Below are 22,148 nucleotides of genomic sequence, written 5' to 3' on the forward strand. Positions count from 1 at the left end.
GTTAGGACTCTAGTATATCTTTTTGGGAGGTGCAATGGACTGAATATGTCCTTCCAACATGCATATGTTGAAATCCTAACCCCTGATGTGATGGCATTGGGAGATGGGACCTCTGGGAGGTGATTAGATCATGATGGAGGAGCCCTCATGAATGAGATTGAGTGCCTTTATGAAAGGGACCCCTGGCCGGACACAGTGGCTCACGCTTGTAATCCCAGCACTTTGAGAGGCTGAGGTGGGTGGATTACCTGAGGTCAGGAGTTTGAGACCACCCTGGCCAACATGGGGAAACCCAGTCTCTACTAAAAAAATACAAAAATCAGCCGGGTGTGGTGGTGGGTGCCTATAATCCCAGCTACACGGGAGGCTGAGGCAGGAGAATCATTTGAACCTAGGGGGCAGAGGTTGCAGTGAGCTGAGATTGCGCCATTACACGCCAGCCTGGGCAGCAGAGCAAAACTCTATAGCAACGATAACAACAACAACAAAAAAGCTGGGAGACCTCCGAGAGCTCTCTCACCTTCTCTCTTCCATGTGAGGAAAAACAAAAACTCAGCAGTCTGCATCCCGGAAGAGAGCCCTCACCACAACCTGACCATGTTGGCACCCTGATCTTAAACTTTCAGCCTCAGAATTGTAAGAAATACATGTTTGTTGTTTAAACTACCCAGTTCATAGTATTCTGTTAGAGGAGCCCAAATGGATTAAGATACTGGGACACAATTCGATCCTAATGTTCCCTGGAGGAGGCCCACTTTCCTCCCTTTCTCCACTCTGCTGCTCCTGACTACACACATGCTGTCTGCTCTGAGCAACATGCAAGATCTTGGGGAGAAAGGTTGGATGTGGGGTTAATTTGACTCTGAGACACATTATCACAGGTCAGGGATGATGTGCTGGCCTACCTGGTGAGATGGGCTCCCTAGCCTGCTTCTGATTCCAGGTGTGTGCTTTTTCAAAGCTGCACATCAACAGAAAGGATGATGATGGAGGATGAAATGTTCCCAAATATTTGCTCTCCCTTCTCAGGGGAAGATTATACTTCGCTACCCTGTTGACAGCAGGATTGGTCATGTAACTTGCTTTAGCCAATGAAATATGAATGAGAGGGACATGGGCTATTTCCAAGGGGAGGCTGTGAGATGCAGTGCGTGCTTGGTTGTGCTTTCTCTCCCTTTGGGCAAGATTGGTAATGTTCTAGATGGAAGTGGTCCACCGGTCTGGGACCTGGAGGAAGGTTCATATGGAACCGAGCTTATACCAAACTGTGATGGGCAAGTAGAATGAGCCAGAAATAAACCATACTGTTAAAAGCCACGGAGACTTAAAAGTTGTTTGTTATTGGTCATAACTTTGCCAATCCCGAATGAAAAAACAACCTTCCCAAATAGAGGAGAACTGGGCTTTAGCTAAGACTATATTGGTGGAGTGAGCGCAAAGGTGAATTCTAAATGGATCAAACTTTATATGTGATAAATGAAACCGTAAAAGTACTAGAAGAAAATAAGAATTACCTTTATAAGCTGAGAGTGGGGAAGGGCTTTCTAACTATTATTCAAAACTCAGAACCCTTGAAGGAAAAGATTGCATTACAAACTGCCTTACTTAAAATTTCATACTTGATAGAAAATAAACTAACACCACTATCACCAAGAAAAGAAATAAAACCAAGCAAACAAATCTCATAAGTGTGATAGATTGTTTGCAAAAATAGCCACAAAATTCCTTCCTTTTATTCACACTCTTAGGTATTCCCTTTCCATCCTAACTCTAGCTTTACCATGTTACTTGCTTTAGCCACAGGGACGATAACAAATGTGATGCAAGCAAGGTCTTAAAGCACGTGGGCGTTGGTGCTTGCTCTCTTGCTATTTCCTGGAACCTGTGACCAACATACAAATAAAGATGAACTGTCTCAACAGAACGCAAACCGTAGAATCTTGAGCAAACAAGTGACTGTTGCTTCGAGCCAAACAATTTTGGGATGGTTTATACACAGAAAAAAGTAACTAATGGGCCGGGCGCGGTGGCTCAAGCCTGTAATCCCAGCACGTTGGGAGGCCAAGACGGGCGGATCATGAGGTCAGGAGATCGAGACCATCCTGGCTAATACGGTGAAACCCCGTCTCTACTAAAAAATACAAAAAACTAGCCGGGCGACGAGGCGGGCGCCTGTAGTCCCAGCTACTCGGGAGGCTGAGACAGGAGAATGGCGTGAACCCGGGAGAAGGAGCTTGCAGTGAGCTGAGAGCCGGCCACTGCACTCCAGCCTGGGCGGCAGAGCAAGACTCCGTCTCAAAAAAAAAAAAAAAAAAAAAAAAGTAACTAATGTAAGGAGCAAAATCAAAATGAAAAAGTTATTTGCAACTCATACCACAAACAAAGGGCTTATGTTTCTAATACACATTTTTCCCTATGTAAATTTCCTTCTTATAAAATTTAAAAGCCCAACAACTCAGTAGAAAAATGGGCAAAGTTGTGGGGAGGGGGGAGGGGGGAGGAATAGCATTAGGAGATATACCTAATGTAAATGACGAGTTAATGGGTGCAGCACACCAACATGGCACATGTATACATATGTAACAAACCTGCACGTTGTGCACATGTACCCTAGAACTTAAATATAATAAATAAATAAATAAATAAAACTTAAATGTAAAACCTTAAAAAAAAAGAAAGAAAAATGGGCAAAGATTATGAACATACAGTTCACAGTGAAGAAAATACAAATCGTTGTTTAAATATATGGACACACGCTCAATCTCATTCATAGTAAGACAAATTCAGATTCTCCCTCAAGATAGAATTTTACCTGTCAGACTGGCAAAATACAAGGGTTTGGTAACATGCTGAGCTGGTAAAGACATGAAGAAACAGGCACTCTCATACACTGTGGGTGGGAGTAAAACCTGATAGAGGACAATTTGGCAACAGCTATGAAAATTACAAATGCACAAATTGTTTCATCTAGTAACTGTATTTCTAGGAACTTATCCTACAATATACTCATATACAAAGTGACATATGCACAAAGTTATGCAATGCAGTATTGTTTATAATAGCAAAAGATTGGCAATAACCTAAATTCATCCCCATTTGTAGACTTACTCATGCAATGCTTCCAGTGGATGGCCTCCTTTTCTTTTCTTTTTTATTTTTTTGAGAGGGAGTCTTGCTGTGTCACCCAGGCTGGAGTGCAGTGGCACAATCTCAATTTCTGCAACTTCCGTCTCCCAGGTTCAAGTGATTCTCCTGCCTCAGCCTCCCAAGTAGCTGGGATTACAGGTGCCCACCATCACGCCTGGCTAATTTTGTATTTTAGTAGAGACGGGCTTTCACCATGTTGGCCAGGCTGGTCTTGAACTCCTGACCTCAGGTGATCCGCCCGCCTCAGCCTCCCAAAGTGCTGGGATTACAGGCGTGAGCCACTGTGTCCAGCGTGGCCATCTTTTCCTCTCTCTCCCTTCTCAAATGTTGCCCATCCTTGCAAGCCCATATCAAACTCAACTTTTCATTTGCAGACTTTCATGACCACACCCTTAGCAGTGACTTCTTCCTTCTTCATTATCCTTTTGTGTATATATGCTTATTTCCTTAAATAATATTTACCTCCTTATGATGAGAAACTTTATTCATCTTTGTAAATGAAATAAGGCATATAGAAGGCCTAACTCAGAGTTTGGTACACAGAAAACAACACTCAACACATGGTGGTTCTGTGGGTCTCCCTCACAGCCCCTAACATAATGCCTTGTCCCTGGTAGCTGCTCCACAAGTGATTGCTTGTTAAAAGCATAGCTGTCTTCAGTGACCATGGGACACACAACAGAGAGGGAAAACTTAGCTTGGGGCGGCAGACATCCAGGTAAGAAACTGACAATTATGAATTCAGAAATGCTGGCCCAATATAATCACTTCCAGAACTTGTGGCCCTATCAGAAAATCATGTTACCCTACTCTGCTGTGGCCTCCCATAATGAGAGCTGTATCCATCTCCCAATGGGCGGTCTTAGACACAGATGACTGAGGCCACATCCACCCAATCCAAATAACCGATGATGGGTGTGGCCCAATGACTGTGGAAAGACCCCAATAAATTCAGACTCATAGACTTATTGAAGAAGATTTACTGTGTGTCAGAGATGCTCATATATGCTGTCTAATTTGATCTTTACAACAAGTCACAAAATCAGAATGCTTATCCCTGTCTCATAGATGAGAGACCTTGGCATCAATCATGCCAGGATCCATCAATCATCTATGTAGCATGTATCAAGCACCTCAGGAGTTACAACTATAAGATTCAATTGCTGTTCTTGGGAAACTTCAATTTAGTAGGAAAGTGACTTATACACGTAAAAAGAAAATGACTACCGTGAAATCAGCTACATGGCAAATCAAAAACCTCTCAGGTTGGAAGGAAGGGAGGGAGAGAGAGAAAAAAAATAAAGGGAGATATAAAGGGAGGAAAGGGGTTGGAATGGTCATTAGGTATGCCACCCCAAACATTTACGAGGGACACAAAAGTGGGATGAAGCCCCAAACCCTCTTTTTATTGCTTCCATAGTCCCTGGATTGGTGGCATCATAAGAATCTTTGGTACATGTGGGCACTTTCTGTGACTTCCTTTCTTCTCCTTTCCTCTCTTTCACTGGTCATCACAGCCAGCTTTTACTTCAATTTGTCTTTCATCATCATACCTCTTTCCCCATATCCCCCCACATCCCATAACTCCCTTCTTACCAGAATCAAAACAAAACCAAAGCAGGCTATCAAGCCTCTCAGCCTCATGGGATATTCTTGGCTCATGGCTTTCCTGAGGTGGAGCCATCAGTGTCACTGGGTCTGAAAGGGAAGAGGGTTTGACAGCAGTCAGTCCTGTTGAGTCTGCTTCCAACCACTCCACCCAAGGGGCACTTGAGCAGCAATGGATGGAGGGGATATGGGAGAAGAACCAGCATCTTGCTATCCTAGGCAGCACCAAAGCTTTCCTCACTTGCTTAAAGCCTACTGGAGGAGTGAAGATAAATAATTAGCACTGGGCAACAGAAGCTATGAACTCTCTCCTGAAGTACCTTGCAGGCTCCTCGATACTCTTATCACCAAGTCCGTTATTCACACAGTGGCAGCCACAGTGATCAAATTCATAAAGCAGATCACATCATGTACTTCCTAACAACCCTCCAGTGGTTTCCCACTCGAGCTAAACTGTCCTGGCCTAGAAGATCTGCATTCATCTGGTCCCTGTTACCATTGTCATCACTGCATCCTCTCATCTTGTCATCTGTAAAATGGGAATGAGCATGGCTGCTTTTAGAATGAAACAAGATGACATATGTCACACACAGACACACATACCATCACCACCACCAGGCCATCATGGTAGAATCTGAATAGTAAGAAATGATTAAGTTGAGCAGGTTTGCAGCCATGTGAAGAATGGTAGAATCAGGTACCTAGTAGATGTGAAAGGGTCAAGTTAATGGCATGGTTAATCCATCTTTGAACAAGATAATTGGACAAAAGTCTGGCATAGAGAAGTGAATGACAGAGAGAATGGAAACTTGAGGCACTAACAAGTGACATGTTGAACTGTAGTCTCCAAACTGTGATCCATAAGGAGTGGCCGGTCTAAGATTTTTAGAAACGCAAAAACATGTTTACTAATTGTCTAACCCTTAAGCTGATGGGCCACTAGTATCTAATAAGCTTCATCACACAAGCACAACAGCTGTGTAACTGCTTGCTATGGTTTGGGTATTTGTCCCTACCCAAATCTCATGTTGAATTATAATCCCCAGTGCTGGAGGTGGGGTCTGGTGGAGGCGTTTGGATCATAGGGGAGGATCCCTCATGGCTTGGTGCTGTCCTTGTGATAGAGAGTTCCAGGGAGATCTGGTCACTTAAAAGTCTGTGGCACCTCCCCTCATTCTCTCTTGCTTGCTCCTGCTTTTCCATGTAATGTGTCTGCCCCCTCTTTGTCGTTCACCGTGAGTAAAAGCTCCCTGAGGCCTCCTTAGAAGGCAAGCAGATGTCAGAGCCATGCTTCCTGTACACTCTGTAGAACTGTAAGCCAATTAAACCTCTTTTCTTATTAATTACCCAGTCTCAGATATTTCTTTCTAGCAATGCAAGAATGGCCTAACACACTGTTCCGCCTGGTCTAACACTAGCCGGCTTTTATACCTTAATGATGATATTTGAGCCTGAGTGTAATTCTATAACGTTTCATCCTACCCAAGTTTCATCTTGAAACTGGGCATTGTGGGGGATCCTGACAAATAGAATAATTGGTATCATCTAAGCATCTGTATGTACTCGGTCCCTGCCAGACCTTGTAGGGCAAGCATGGACCATTTGAATTCCCATAATTATGAATAAAGGATTCATGTGGTCCACACCCAGGTATCTGTGGTCATGTGGCTTGCTACTAAGAAAACTGGGTGTGCCTCTTCTCTAGTTAAAAGCCATCACATTTGGAATAAATAATAAACATTTGCCTGCTTCTGTATTTCTTGAGGTCTAATAACACACTTTGAATAATTTTGTATGTGGGCTCGTTGTATCTTTCAGGCCTAATTTCTAACAGTGTCATTTCCCATCTGGGTTCTGATTCCAGGAAGGTCAAACCCTGCAGTAACTGCTATTGGCACCCGGTGTTCACCTTGGTCCCTGGTCTGATCACAAGATATTCCACACATTCCAAGCTGAAGTCCGAGATCACTATTCCATAGTCAAAGGAGTCTAGTTCCTTAAAAAAATGCTGGGTGCCTTTCTAGTATGGGGAGCGGGGGAAGAGACTGTTTTAGAAGCACATCAGGAAGTTGTTACTCAGTTTGATTATGTTAGGCAAACAGAAATTAGTTAACTGGCAGGAAAACACAAAGCCAAGTTGGAACCTCAAGCTGAAACCATGGTTTCAAGTGACTATTTGTCACTCCCTGAAATTGCAGCCCCGGACTATTTCCTTCTTTCCATCAGAGCCAAGGCCGATGACCTGCCAGGGCCTTGTATATCATTCTCTTACTGCAACAATAAAGCCCATGGTTTATTTCTGGGTTTGCCATCCATGAGCTATAAGAAAACACACTCCAAGCTGACTCCATTGCTGTCAGGCCTCTTTGCAGTGTTTACAATTAGATGAGAGGGGCCACTTGACCTGCAACTGGATTGGCTGGCCAGTGGCTCTTGTTGTTGTTAATTAAAGAAGGAGGAAAGCAGACGTCATACAAGGAGTCCTGATCAAAAACCTTAGAGGGCTGTTCAAGGAATGCAGGGACTGTGTGTTTACGGTTGGATTTTACCTCAAACACTGATCTGCTGCGTGACTTTGAGGAAGTCCCTTCACCTTTCTGTGCCTCAGTTTCCTCACCTGTAAGATTACCCTAGTGATGAGCTTTACATCATGTACTTGAGTCTAAACTTTTAAAACTAGGGACCCAGCTAACACCCCATTGGTTTCTCTTTAGAAAGGTGTGGTCTTTTCCATGCAGATTACATTCCATTTCCCAAATACAATGGTCTGCTTTATAGTTTGGGTGATTGGATTTACTGGCTCATTACAGTTTTAAAAATAGAACAAGTCACATAGAACTACAAATTTACCCCCTGAGGCTGATTGTGTTGGCAGGCAAAGAGGCAGCACTTTCCTCTCTCAGGATTTGACCTGAACACACAGGTTGTATGCATTTGAGGGATTCATATGTGGTCAAGCCTCCAACATTTAAGCATCAGAGCATAGGAGGTGAGAAGACTGTTGACCCCAAGGCTTGGGATTTTCTACAACTGAGCCCTTGATCTACTACCTCTTTGCCTGTTGGCTGCCTTCCGTTCTCCTTTGTGCAACAAAATCTTAGCTCTCTTTCAAGGCTTTGAAAGCCTCCTCCATGTTGCCTTCCCTGGGCCTTCTTCCTCCTTCCCCTTGCTGGAAGCACTCTCCCTCCTCTTTCCCCTCTATAAGCACCCATTTGTGCCATACATGTAAATTATATCACACTACTTTGTACCATGGATATTTGTGCCTATGTTTCATTCTCTTCCTTCAGGTCAGGGACATTGTCTGTGATGTTAGATCCCTTATAGTACCTAGACAGGGCTTTGCCTATAATAGGAAAATGGATAAACAAGAAAATGGAGGACTTCGGGCAGGAGGATTCACTGACCTGGTTCTCCTTGTCTTTCTGTCTTGCATATCATGAACCCTCACTGCATCCGCTCTGTTTTTAGATCTCACTGAGTCCATTTGTTCAACCAACCACCTTATTGGGGCTCTTATGGGCACTATGATGTGCTACACAGCTCCTGGGAGTGCTGCTGACAGCAAGCCCTCAGCCCTTATCACACAATACAATTGTCTAGCTAAAAAGAGCCCCTCCTCCAACGTCATGCCCCCTTCCTAGGACAACCTGCATGAATAACTGGTCTATGTGGGTTTATAAAGGTTCAGGCCCCATACACCAATTTGGAACAACTTCAGAGCCTCCTATAAGATTGACTGGGGCTGGGCCGGGCGCGGTGGCTCAAGCCTGTAATCCCAGCACTTTGGGAGGCCGAGACGGGCGGATCATGAGGTCAGGAGATCGAGACCATCCTGGCTAATACGATGAAACCCCGTCTCTACTAAAAAATACAAAAAAAAAAACTAGCTGGGCGACGAGGCGGGCGCCTGTAGTCCCAGCTACTCGGGAGGCTGAGACAGGAGAATGGCGTGAACCCGGGAGGCGGAGCTTGCAGTGAGCTGAGAGCCGGCCACTGCACTCCAGCCTGGGCGGCAGAGCAAGACTCCGTCTCAAAAAAAAAAAAAAAAAAAAAAAGATTGACTGGGGCTGTCGTCAGACTGCATCACAGCTCAACTTCTTCCTCTGCCCCATCCTGTTTCCTTCTTTTCTTTTTATAGCTGTTGATCCTAAGAGCACTCTCTAACAGAAGTCATGCACATCAAACTATTGCAGAGTCTGCTTCCCAGAGAACCAACCTGCAACAAGTGGCTCCCAAGTACCAGGTACTATTCTAGCTTGTGGCTTAGTGAACAAGAACAGGTCTCTGCCCTCACAGAGCATACAATCTACTGGGAGAAGACAGACAATAAACACACACACATAATAAGTTAAAGGAGGTGATGATCAGAATAAGCAAACTGGAAAGTGACTTAGGAGCTGTATTAGTCAGTTCTGATGCTGCTAATAAAGATATATCTGAGAGTGGGTAATTTATAAAGGAAAGAGGCTTAATTAACTCACAGTTCAGCATGACTTGGGAGGCCTCAGGAAACTTACAATCATGGCAGAATGGAATACAAACATGTCCTTCTTCATATGGTGGCAGCAAGGAGAAGTGCCGAGCAAAAGGGGGAAAAGCCCCTTATAAAACTGTCAGATCTCGGCCGGGCCCAGTGGCTCACACCTATAATCCCAGCACTTCGGGAAGCTGAGGCAGGTGGATCACGTGAGGTCAGGAGTTTGAGAGCAGCCTGGCCAACATGGTGAAACCCCATCTCTACTAAAAATACAAAATATTAGCTGGGCATGGTGGCAGACACCTGTAATCCCAGCTACTCAGGAGTCTGAGGCAGGAGAATCGCTTGAACCTGGGAGGCAGAGGTTGCAGTGAGCCAAGATCATGCCATTGCACTCCAGCCCGGGCAACAAGAGTGAAACTCCATCTCAAATAAAACAAAATGAAACATCAGATCTCATAAGAATTCACTCACTATCATGAGAATAGCATGAGGGTAACCACCCCCATCATTCAATTACCTCCCCCCAGGTCCCTCCCATGACATACGGGCAGTATGGGAATTATGGGAACTGCAATTCAAGATGACATTTGGGTGTGGACACAGCCAAACTATACCAGGAGCCAAGCAAGAATGTTATTTTTAATGAAGATGCTAAGGAGGCTTCACTGATAAGTAACAAGGCAAATAAAATGAGGGAGAAAGACATGAAGATATCTCGGCAAAGAGTATCCTAGCCGGGCACGGTGGCTCAAGTCTGTAATCCCAGCACTTTGGGAGGCCGAGGTGGGTGGATCACGAGGTCAGGAGATCGAGACCATCCTGGCTAACACGGTGAAACCCTGTCTTTACTAAAAATACAAAAAATTAGCCGGGTGTGGCGGCTGGCGCCTGTAGTCCCAGCTACTCAGGAGGCTGAGGCAGGAGAATGGCGTGAACCCGGGAGGTGGAGCTTGCAGTGAGCCGAGATCACACCACTGCACTCCGGCCTGGGTGACAGAGCGAGACTCTGCCAAAAAAAAAAAAAAAAAAAAAAAAAGGGAGTGTTCTAGACAGTTGGAATAGCAACTTCAAAGACTATGCCAAAGGAACAGCAAGGAGAATGGTAGCAGATGAGGACTCAAAGGGTTAGATCATGTAGGACCTTATGGGCCTTGTGTCAATGTTCTATTTTCTATACTGGGATGTGGGTTCACAGGTATTTATTGGATTATTTAAAACATTAAATAAATAAAATTTAGAAAGAAGGCCAAGCACTGACAAAAACAAGTGTGTCATCAACCACAGATTATGATTCTATGTGCCAGAAATTTAAAAGAGAGAAGTGTCTATTCAAAATCCAAGAGGAGATGCTGAATACATGAGTCTTGCATTCAGGGCCTGGATGTACACTTGAGAGTCACTGGCACTTAGACAGGACATTAAGATGGAGAGGGTGATAGAAACAAGCTGTCTGGGGGCAGAAGCTGGGAGATCCCAACATGAAGAGATTGCAGAGCTGAGTAGGAAGCAGCAAATTCAACTGAGAAGAAGGGGCCAATGAGGAAAAGAGAAGAAGAGATGACTCACTCGTCAAATGGTGCTTGAAAGGTCCAGTCAGAAGAGGTCTCAGAACTGGATTTGGTAAAATGGAGGTCACTGGTGATCTTAAAGGAATAGTTTCAGTAGAGGAGTAAAGACAAAAGTCCAATCAAGTGAGAGCAAGAGAGACTAAGACGACAGGAGGAGAAGACAGTGAGTATATAAACAATGATCTCGTGGATTTTGCCATAAAAGGGTGCAGATAAATGGGACGGTAGCTAGAAGGGATGTGGAGTTAAAGGAGGGACAATTGAAGATAGGAGATATTCATTCTTCAGTGACGATATATTGAGCACCTACTTATTTTCAGGTGTAAAATTACGCACTGAAAACTGTGTAAACTCCTTTAGCAGGTGTTGTGGGTGCCTGCAACCCACCTCAAGGCAGCCCTGTGGGCAGGTCTGTGCAAGTTTCTAGCATCCTACCTCAGACACACACCAGAGGACCTCTTTGCTTTTCTACCTCAGGGATTCCTCCAGAACTTCTCTGTATACTGATGGGAATTATCCCATTGAGAGGCAAAACTGATCATGCAGGAGAGAGAAGGGTCAATCAGTAGGAAGGGTAACAACCATTGCACAGTTGGGAGGGTTAGCCTTAGACAGCAGCTGGGACAAGCTGAATTATGATGAGTGGGAAGGAGCCCTGTGGATAAGGTTGCACATGGGCTGGCTGACTTTGTTGTGGGAGTGTGTGGATGTTCTCTTCAGATTAATTCTATTTTCACAGTGGAACAAGTAGTAAGACCGACAGCTGAGTGCAAATTGTGGTAAATGAATTTGAGGTCTGAGGAAAGAGGAGAGAGTATGAAATGACTAGCCATACACATTCACTGCACATGTCATATACCAGGCACTCTTCCAGGCACCTGGGATAGCACAGAGATCCCTGTCCATGCAGAGCTCACACTCCAGTGAATCCACTAGAGAAATGTGCTCAGACTGCCAGGCAGCACTTGGGACCCTCTTGAGGTTAGAATCAAAGCTGTGAATGAGAGCAGTCCCATGACTGTGTGTTGGTCAGCTAAGGGATTCTGATGTCCAACAGAGCACTGTCTAGAGAAAATGAAGTAGGAACAGAGACATTAAAAATAAAACCCAGCCGGGCGCGGTGGCTCAAGCCTGTAATCCCAACACTTTGGGAGGCTGAGGCTGGTGGATCACGAGGTCAGGAGATCAAGACCATCCTGGCTAACATGGTGAAACCCCGTCTCTACTAAAAATACAAAAAACTAGCCGGGCGTGGTGGCGGGCGCCTGTAGTCCCAGCTACTCGGAGGCTGAGGTGGGAGAATGGCGTGAACCCGGCGGGAGGAGCTTGCAGTGAGCAGAGATCGCGCCACTGCACTCCAGCCTGGGCGACACAGCAAGACTCCGTCTCAAAAATTAAAATAAAATAAAATAAAATAAAACCCATCAATTTAAAATATCTACCTAAAACTAAAGAGACCCCAACTTAGGCCGGGTGCAGTGGCTCACGCCTGTAATCCCAGCACTTTGGGAGGCCAAGGCGGCAGATCACCTGAGTTTGAGAGTTCGAGACAAGCCTGACCAACATGGAGAAACCCCATCTCTACTAAAAATACAAAATTAACCGGGCCTGGTGGCACATGCCTGTAATCTCAGCTGCTTGGGAGGCTGAGGTAGGAGAATCACTTGAATCCAAGAGGTGGAGGTTGCAGTGGGCCGAGATTGCACCATTGCACTCCAGCCTGGGCCACAAAGTGAGACTCCATCTCCAAAAAGAAAAAAAAGGGACTCAAACTTTATTGATTGGGTTTACACGCCCCCCATACCCTTCTTTATATCCCTATTCCCACCGCTCTAGTTCAAGCTCTCTGTTCTCAGCTGAACTATTTCAATAACCTCTTAATTTATGTCTCTTTTCCATTATTTTCTCCAGTTAGGCCAGTCCACAAAACCTTGTTAGATTACTTTGCTGTAAGTATAACTGTCAATGTGTCATGCTCCTGCTTGAAAACCTAAACAGCTTCTCACTCCCTACAGAAGAAAATCTGTCTAAACATTTATTTATTTATTTATTTATTTATTTATTTATTTATTTATTTATTGAGATGGAGTCTCACTCTGTCGCCCAGGTTGGAGTGCAGTGGCATGATCTCGGCTCACTGCAACCTCTGCCTCCTGGGTTCAAGAGATTCTCCTGCCTCTGCATCCCGAGTAGCTGGAATTACAGGTGCCTGCCACCATGCCCGGATAATTTTTGTATTTTTAATAGAGATGGGGTTTCTCCATGTTGGCCAGGCTGGTCTTGAACTCCTGACCTCAGATGACCCACCCGCCTCAGCCTCCCAAAGTGCTGGGATTACAGGTGTGAGCTACTGCGCTTGGCCTTGTCTAAACTTATTTTTATTTTCAGTGCTCTTTTCAATCTGGTTCCCAATGTACCCATGCCATTCTTGCATTGGCACATTTGAATGTCCTACTCCATTCAAACTAGATTACTCCACAGCCCTTGACCTTCACACACTTTTCACAATCATGCTCTTCCTTTGGCACACAGCACCCTCTCTGCCTGTCTTAATGAACTTCTCCACAATTCAAGGGCGTGCGCAAGTAACATCTCTCTTCCCACCCAAGGCTGCAGTGAGCACTCGCCCCTCGACTTCCATCCCAACTAATGCCCCTAATTTCAATTGTTTATATTATTCCTTTAGTTCTCTTACATGCTACCTACATTTATTATGATCTTTTGTGTCCCTTTCACACCTCTACAGCTAGATGATAAGCCCTTAGCAAGCAGAAAAGCGATGCCTTAGCTTCTCTGTCTGATCCTCAGCAATGATGCACTTGGAAAGTCAACCTTTCTTCAGCATTTAATTTTGTATGCTGACTCAGAGGCAAAAAAAAAAAAAGAAAAAAGATTCCTTCAGGGAGCCCTCCTGCGGACACCTCTGACTGGTGGTTCCAATTACAGGAAGCTCACAAGAGAAGCCACCTCCCATTTGTTTTCACTTTATTAGGAAATTCTTTGTGTTAATTCAACATTTTGTCCTATGACCCATTAAGTAAAGCTCTGTTGAAAGCAATTTAATTAAAACCCTTGTGATTTTTGCAAGATTGCCAAAAATTTTAGCCTCTCTAGGCAGAACCATGGCTGGTAAAATGCAGCATTTTCAGATATCTACATATCAGCCAGGAGCCCAGCAACTTCGGCTTGTGCAAAGTTGAAGTTCTGAGAAGTTCCTCCCACTTTGGTTGAGGTCACTTGGCTGGTAGACAGATTTTGTAAATGTAGCTTACTGTCAAAAAGCTGTAGCATACCAAATACAGCCTCCCTTTCCCCACACATATAGACACATACACCCTCTCTTTCTTGCCTAAATAAATATAATAGCAACCTTGGTGAGCCAGCATATCTCAGCAATTACAGATAAAAACAGCAATTAACACTTCATAACATCTCAAGTTCTTGGTTCTCCAAATGAAAAGTCACCCTGTTTGAAGCTGAGTCTTTTCTGCACCCAGAACAGCCTTTCTATTATTTTGCCCAGTAAAGATTTATTGAGGGCTTACTATATCAAAGATAAATGGAGTTGAAGTAAACAATACAAAGGAGTAAGCTCTTAAGAGGTTTACAAACTACTGATAGGAGGCAGGTAATATAAGGTTATTAAACTCAAGTCAAGTGCTAGGCGCGATGTGTAAATTGGAAACAGTGGGAATAGAAGGAGGGATAACTTGAGTGGGAAGGGAAAGGACAGTTCAAAAAAGTCTTCAGAGAGGACACTGTAAAAGGTGCTCAGTTGATTGGTGGTTCCTCATTAAGTTAAACATAAAATTAGCATATGATCTAGCAATTCCACTCCTTTGTATATACCAACCAAAATTGAAGCAGGTGCAAACAAAAACTTGTACACATATCTTTAAAAACAGGTGGGTCGGCCGGGCGCGGAGGTTCACGCTTGCAGTCCCAGCACTTTGGGAGGCTGAGTCTGGTGGATCACAAGGTCAGGAGATTGAGACCATCCTGGCTAACACAGTGAAACCCTGTCTCTACTAAAAATACAAAAAAATTAGCCAGGCGTGGTGGCGGGCGCCTGTAGTCCCAGCAACTCAGAAGGCTAAGGCAGGAGAATGGCGTGAAGCCGGGAGGCAGAGCTTGCAGTGAGCTGAGATCGTACCACTGCACTCCAGCCTGGGCGACAGAGCGAGACTGCATCTCAAACAACAACAACAACAACAACAACAAAACAGGTGGGGTACTAACTAGTCCAATGTGGTATTAGTTTTGCTGTTGTAAGTTTGCATAGAATAGGCAGATTGTTTAACCAATTAAAAGTGATTACTTAGATACGGCAATTTTCTCAGATTCAGGAAGTTGTATTAAAATGGTAGTTTGTTGTGTCAAGAGAAAAAGTCTTTACGATATTTTATTTAAAGATAATCTTATAGGAACACAAACTTGGAATATGGCCTTATTTTATGAGGTACTTAAAACTAATTTAATGGACCTGTCTGGAAAAGATAAAATGTTATGCAAGTGAAATACTTCTCCAAGATTCTATCCGTTAAGTGATAATGGATGCTGTTTACTGGAATGGGGTAAGCCTTTTTCAACCATATTTTCTGACCAAAATAGTTCAAAGGGTCACAGATGAAAGGAAATCCAAAGTTTATCTATGCTTAGAAACACACAAAAGGCAGTCCACTGACTTATTGCTTGGAAAGTAGCCTCAGGCTCTTTTGAAACACACTTTTAAGTCACCAATTCAGCTTGGAAACACAACGTCTGCTCCCATTTGTCCTAGGGCCTTGTTAAAGTATGACATTGGTCAGAAATCCTTCATTTCCTTCTTGATTACCAAGATAGTTAAATTAGATCCTTTTTCCAAGGGAGTATCGTAGCTCATTAATTGAAGGTCTTTAAAGCAGGCAAGAACATTGCTGCTGAGTGTGAGACTCCACAGCAGCCCTGGCCCATGGAAAACAACACAAGCCACATCTGTGGCTTTACATTTCCTAGTAGCCACATTAAATAAGTTACAAGAAATGTGAAATGAATTTGACTTATATATTACTTAACCCAATGTGTTCAAAATAGTATCACTTTAACATGTAATCAATATAAAAATTATTAACAAAGAAAACTAGGTGGAAAAAAATGAAGAATGAAGGAAGAGAGATGAAAGGGAGAAGGAAAGAGAGAAAGGGAAGCATGGTAGAAAGTTCTACAATTTGCTGGCACAAAGATATTTTTTCCGTGATATAAACACCTTTTCCTCTTATCCAACACCACTCTCATGGATCCAAATCTCCACAAATGTATAAGCACACTCATCTATACACACACACATGTCCCCACAGGAGAGGGTGAAGAATCATTTAGCACTTAATTATGGTGCTGCTTCTAGGTATCAGACATTATTCAGTTGGTCTAGGTTACCACTCTAGGTTCAAACTCCTTCTCTCTCTCATCGGTATGAGCTCAGCCCTGCCAAGGCCCATTCTCCTCTGTTGATCTTCCTCATCACATCTGTAAACTGTTACCTTCTTACCCCCAAACTGCCGCTTCCTCCATGTCCCTCATCTGGTTAGTAACATCACCGTCCACCCTGACCCCCAACAGCATCTTAATTATACCATCTAATGACTTTTTCAGTCCTTGCCTGCTTAGCTTAAATGCAGCATTGAGTCATCCAAACATTCATTCAAAACATATTCGTTAAGAGCTTGCCATGCGCGTCATGGTGCAAGGCATTAGCAATACCAAGACATAGAAGGCTCTGATGTCCTCTTTTCCTTTGCCATCAATCCCATTACATCATCTTTATCTCTTAAATGTTCAATTGTTCCTTCTACCAAAACCCTAGAAAACCAGAAATTTCTCTCACATACCACAGCTAACCCTTCAGCAGTTGTGTTGTTTCTGCCTTCAAAACGCATGTCAGGTTTGCCCACCTCTGACCATCTCCATTGCTCCCATACATGACCCAACCACTGTGATCTCTGGGCACCAGCTCAGTGCCTGCTGGTAGGTCTTCCACTCCACACTTACTTTCTACAGTCCACAGTAGACAAACTGGGCCTTTAAAAAGCAAGTCAGATCATGTCACTCTCCTCAGAGCTCCCAGTGAGGTCCCCAACACATCTAAGAATAAACTCCAAGACCTTTGACCACCGCCTACAAGGCCATAGCCAAAAGTTTTCTTTCCCTGGCCCAGCTCCTGCTGGCTCCTCTGCCTTCCTCTCTTCCTCCCCTCCCCAGTACTCACTCTGCTGCAGCCCTGCTGGACCCTGCCTGGCTCTGCAGCCATTCCCCAGACACAACCAGCTGTTTCTCAACTCAGAATCGTTACACATCTCATTCCTCTGCCTGGAATGCTCTTCCTCCAGACCTTCTTATGGCCGCCTCTTCTCAGGTTTCTACTCAGATGTCACTGCCTGAGAGGCTTCTCCTTATTCAATCAAAAAGCGCTCCTCCACCCCACTCCCCTTCCCCTCCCCACTTCCCCACGTCCCATCAATCTCAAACCCTTATTCTGCTTTATTTTCTCCATGGCACTATTTAAAACCATATTACATATTTATGTGTTTGTCTATTGTGTGTATTATTTTACATTAGAATGGAGGCTCCAAGAAGTCAAGGCCTTGCTATCCCAGGACATAGAAAAGCACAGGGCACACAGTAGGACATCCCAGGAAAAGCATGGAGCACAGAGTAGGAGCTCCAGTGTGCAGATTCTCTTCCTCCTCCCACCTCCTGAGTGTAGGTGGTTCACAAAAGCTGTTCTCAGGAGCCTTTTGTTCTTCCTAGGCACTCTGGGGAATCTCTACTTCCATCGCAGTGCTTTTCAAAGTGTGATCAGCCCAGCACCTGCATCCACATCTTCTAGGATGCTGCTTAAAAATAGATTCCTGGTCTCAACACTGAATCTAACTGAATCTTTCTCTCCGCAGAGTGGAGCCTGAAACCTGCCATTAAATAAGCTCTCCAGGTAATTCTTGTGCTTGATAAGCTTAAGAACCACTATTTTTAGATTTTAGTAATTACTTTTACTGATTGCCAGATCTGTGTTTCCACCTCTTGTTTCCAAAAGATCCCCAAGGTTTGTTGATTCTGCTTCTGAAGCCTCTCTCAAATCTGTGTGTTCCGTTCACATTTGTGGTCTCTCACCTGGCTCACAGCTTTATCTGAATCACTACAGTAGCCACCGAGCTAGTACCTGTGATCTTTCTAAAGCACACAGCTAACCCATGTCATTTTCCTTTCTAAAACCACCAGTGGTTTTCCATTCTCTCCTCTCGGGGTCCCATTTGAACACTTTTTAAATCTTCCCTCTCTAACAAGAATCAGTTTGTGTGCCAATTTCTCTGGAAAATTCTCAGCTGAATGTGGTCTCCACTCCCACTTTGATGCCCTAAGAGCTCTGTCATCTCTTAAGGTATTTATTCACTTTACCTTTAGTAGAGCTATTTATTTATCTGTCTTATTTCCTCAAATCATGTTCTGTGAGTTCAGGAAATGTGACTTATTCGTCTTTTTATACTCCAAAGCACTTAGCCCAATGATTGGTACTCAATAAATGTTTGTTGAATGAATGATTGAGCTCACGTTTGGTTCAAAATATATTTCATCATTCTGTGTTTTTTCTCTTCCAGTAGTTAAAAATGAAACCCACAAGATAGTAATTCAAAATTTTGTTCATTCATTTCTGCTAAAAGAAAAACACTGATAGCCAAGCGCTGACACTCATTTGTGATAATCATCAATTTAGATATTGCAATGAATTTCAAAAACAAATTTATCATAATCAAGGAACATAAAACCATTTACTAAGTATGACAAAGGACAAAAAAACCTTTGAGTCCTCAATTACAGTCACAAAACAGGATTCAAAATGAATGCAAAGACAAGCAGCCGTTTGTGAATATTCAATGTGTAATATAATTTAAATATAGCAAGGGGGAGAGTTGACACTCAGAACTCCACTCCTCAAGGTAACTTTTCCTTGTTCTCCAGTTTGCAACAATTTTGCTTTCTCTTAGGCAGATGCAAAGCTTGGGTGTATCTACTCAGCGGATTTGATCACCTACACAGATCCCTGCCCATAAACTGTCTTCACCACTGCAAGTCTGTTTCTACTGCTGGGCTGGGGGAGATATGTCTACTGCATTACAGCTGGGAGTGTGGACTTTTTTTCCCAAGAAAAAGATGCTATACATGAGGCTAAATAAATCAAAATAAAATTTTGAAGAATCCTATTTATTTATTTATTGAGATGGGGTCTTGCTGTGTTGCCCAGGCAAGAGTGCCATGGTTATTCTCAGGTGTGATTCCACTACTGATCAGCATAGGAGTTTTGAATTACTCTGTTTTTAAACTGGGCTGGTTCACCCCTCCTTAGGCAACCTTGTGGTCTCTCATTCCCGGGAAGTCACTATGTTGATGATGAACTTAATGCAGATACCTGATCAGCACACAGCACTGCAGCCCTCCTGCCTCAGCCTCCCCAAGTAGCTGGGACTACAGGCATGAACCACCATGTCCAGCTTAATAACCTTTTTATATTTAGGGTTAAACAGACTCTTAGAATCTAGCCTGGTAACCTAACCATATAGTCTCGATGGTTTGGGCAAATGCATTTTGAATTCCTACCAAGAGATGAAATTTTGAAACACTCTCTTTCTGGACACATAAACAACTGGATAATGTTCTCCCCTTTCCTCACTTAGTCCCATTGACCTTGCAAAATAGCTCTTGGTCCTGTGGCTTCTGTCCTGGGAATATGGAAGAAGCTGGAATTAGACATATCATTTGCTGAATTACACTTGAAACCCCACAATAGTGGCATTTCTTACAAAGTAAGAAAACCAAAAAATGAAACTGTAAAATAATAAAGCATTTAAGGTAATTTTGGAAATGTTCGTCCTGGGATTTGTTGCCATTATATTCTATTCATCTGTGTAAAGACAATATACTTCTCACATAATTCATCTGAAACCTATGCCATTGTTCTCATTTGCCCTATAGTCATTAACTCTCAAGGTTGGAAGAGCCCTTGGAGATCATCTGGCTAAATGCCCTCGTTTTGCCTACAAACACAATGAAATTGCTTTAGTTTTATCTTTGTTATAAAGTTGATATGTCACAAATATTCTGAATGCTTCCCGTGGGTTGCAAATGAAGCCCATTGGGTTCTGTATTGAACCAGTTTTATTTATAAAATTGCGGGAAGAATTAATACAAGGTATCTCTTTGGATAACACAGGACAAAAAACAATGTCAGAATCAATTTTATAAAGCGGTATTCTGGAAATAAAAGACAACAGACTCAAAATTTTAAATTAAAACTCTGCATGCAGGAAGAGTAAATAGGAGAAGCACTCCTATTATTACGATTTAAAATCAGGAGGAATGAATGACTTAACTAGTGGCTTAACTCCCAGACTCCTTGGTACTTTAGAGACACATTTAATCTTGCATTTAACTTGTTTGGAAACTAGCTTAGTAACTTGAGCAAATAGAAGCCTCTTTATGAGAACTGTCTTTCTCTGTGGTTAGAGATATTTTTGTCCAAAAACTTGTTCGTTTGGTTTTTTCATGACTGGGAATTTTTTTACGATACATGAAAGCTGTGAGCAGGTGCGCCTGGTAGCACAAAGAGTTGTTTTGGGGGACATTTCATGATACAGAAGGGTTACAGATACTTCTATCTAAAAAGGGTGAGTGGAGTCTTCATCAGGTGATGGAGAAGATGAGGAAATTGAGGAAAGTGGCAGAAAAGCAAACCTTTTATATACATGGATGCAGACAGAAAGAAAACTATGAAAAACCAGAATAGCATCTGTATCAAATGCATTGATTTACTCTTCAACAAGATCAGTTCCACCTTCATCTAAATTACTTGTTGAGATTCCTTGTAACATTTTGTTTTTAAGGAGTTGTACTGTGGGGTATTCAAAAAGGCTTGAAAACCATTGATCTATTTCAATTCCCTCGATTTAAATCAATTACACGGACATTAATTAAGCACCTGCTACATTTTGTGAAGTATTCTTGTTTCTAGGGATATAAAAATAAATAAGACACACTTTCTGCTCTTTAGAAGTTTATCATCTTGTGGGAAAAACAGACTCATTAATCATCACAACAGAGGTGGTAAGAGCTATGGGAACACAGAAGAAGGAACAATTAATTCAGCTGGAGAGAGCCAAATAAAGATATAAAAAGGCAACATTTGAGGTGATTTACACAGTCCAACATTGAGTTGGAAGTTTGTCAGGTGGACAAATAGGATAAGAGCACTCAAGGGTAAATATGCTTGGCATGGCTGAGGTTTGATGCTTGCGAGAGTGATGGGTCTGCTGGAGATTTTTGGGAGGGGATGCTGGGGGTTGGCTCAGTGAGCACCATACCGTGTTAAGTGGTCACTAATTGCCAATATTATCGTTTTAAGAAGAGGGATGAAAGAATCAGATCTATGCTCTAAATATGTAACTTTGGAAACAACATGGCAGATAGAAGATGGGGGAGAGACCCCTTGGGAGGCCTTAAAAGAGTCGAAGTGTAAGAGGATGGGAGCCTGGACTCTGCACATCTGGATGGGAAAGAACAAATGCAAGAAATATTTGGAGGTAGAATTGGTTGTACTGGGTGATAAACTGAGTGTGACAGATAAGGAAGAATAGCAAAATGGACTCTGATTCTTTCTTGGGAACGGTGTGGGTAAATATTGGTCTTATTATTCTGTCTGCAAAAGTCAGAAACTCAGCTTGGGCAAAATGGTAACTATATTGTCCTCAGAATCCAAATTTAGGTTAAGAAAACAAATTGGAGATGCAGCTGGGCATCTAGAACTAAAGAACAAATGTAATCTAAATCCATTCTTCCTCTTGTCTGCCCTCTATCCTACTCACAACCCTAATTTCTGCTTCTTTCTACTAGTTTCCCTCTCATCTCTGCTTTTTTTTTTTTTCTTAAACAGCTCTGTTGAGGTATTATTGAATTGAAATGATAAAATAAACTGTGCATATTTAAAGCATACACTTGTATAAGTTTTGAAATACGCACACACCCATGAAACCCTCATTATATCCAACACCCCCAATCTCCCCATGTCTCTTTGCGATTTCCCCCTCCCATACCTGCCTCACCTCTCCTCTCCTCCCTTCCCAGCAGTGACTGACCTGATTTTTGCCATTACGAATTTGTTTCCATTTTCAAGGGTTTTATATAAATGGAATCATCTAGTAGGTACTTATTTTTGTCTGATTTCACTCAGATTGATTCATGCTGTTGTGTGACCTGTAGTTCAGTCCTTTTGATTGCTGAATAGTATTCCATCATCTCTGCTTTTCTCTCTGTATTGC

Source organism: Rhinopithecus bieti, unplaced genomic scaffold (assembly GCF_001698545.2).
Source record: "Rhinopithecus bieti isolate Rb0 unplaced genomic scaffold, ASM169854v2 scaffold_3040, whole genome shotgun sequence".
NCBI lineage: Eukaryota > Metazoa > Chordata > Mammalia > Primates > Cercopithecidae > Rhinopithecus > Rhinopithecus bieti.